Raw genomic sequence first — 1,001 nt, forward strand, 5'->3', positions numbered from 1 at the left:
GGCTAGAGGGCGAGGCGGGAGCGGATATAGCGGTGGTGGAGGTGGTGGAAGAGGAGGCATCCTCGGGGCTAGAAGTGGGGGTGGGGGCGGAGGTGGAGACTTCGGCGTCGACAGAAAGTCTCCTGCGTTTGGCGGGGGTCGCCTCGCGGGCGGTGTCGTCGCCCTCGTCGCCCTCTGCTTGTGGCTGAGCGGGCTGAGCGGGCTCAGTGGGTTGGGCGGGGTGAATGGGCTGGGTGGGCTGCAAGTGTTGAACAGGTCCCATCGTCTCGTTCCCATCGTCTTCAATCAGGGTGACGACTTCTTCAATCTCTTCAGTCACACCTGCGCCCTTCGCATCGTCGTCGTCGTCGCTATCATCGCTACCGCTATCGCCATCAACGTTCATCATACCGCTCGGACTCTCGCTATCGCTGTCGGATCCGTACTCGGAGGCGGAGGAGGGGGAAGGGCTGCGAGAGCGGGTGCGGGCTGGGGCGAGGGCGGGCAGGGTGATGGCGGTGGGATGGACGAGAGCGGGGATGCTGATGCGTCCGTGGGCGGCGGTGCGAGTGGGGGCGGGGGTAGAGTCGTCGCAGGACTCGCGGGGACGTTTCTTGGAGGGCGAGGCGGGGCTTTTGAGCTCGGTGTTGCCCCCTTGATCTTTGGTCTCTTGGACTTTGGCACACTCTTCGTTGCCCTTCTCAGTGCCTTGGGTGGAGGCGGGAGCACACGCCTCAGCGGTGGTGGTGCTGGTGGTGCTGGTGTTAGGGCTCTGGGCATTAGCACCCGCGTTCGCGTTCGCATTCGCATTCACGTTCACGCTCTGCGTGTTGGTAGCGCTGACGATGCGGGAGGGAGGAGCGCCCGAGACGTCCGCCATGGCCGTCCAGCTGGGGACGCCGTAGAAGGCGCCTTCGCGGCGGAGCCCACGAACGCTGGGGCGGTTGTCCCAGAAGGCGGGGACGTGCCACGGGTTTTGGGCGGGCTCAGCTGGGGCCTGAAGCTGAACAGGAGCAGGCTCG

Source organism: Serpula lacrymans (assembly GCF_000218685.1).
Source record: "Serpula lacrymans var. lacrymans S7.9 unplaced genomic scaffold SERLAscaffold_9, whole genome shotgun sequence".
NCBI lineage: Eukaryota > Fungi > Basidiomycota > Agaricomycetes > Boletales > Serpulaceae > Serpula > Serpula lacrymans.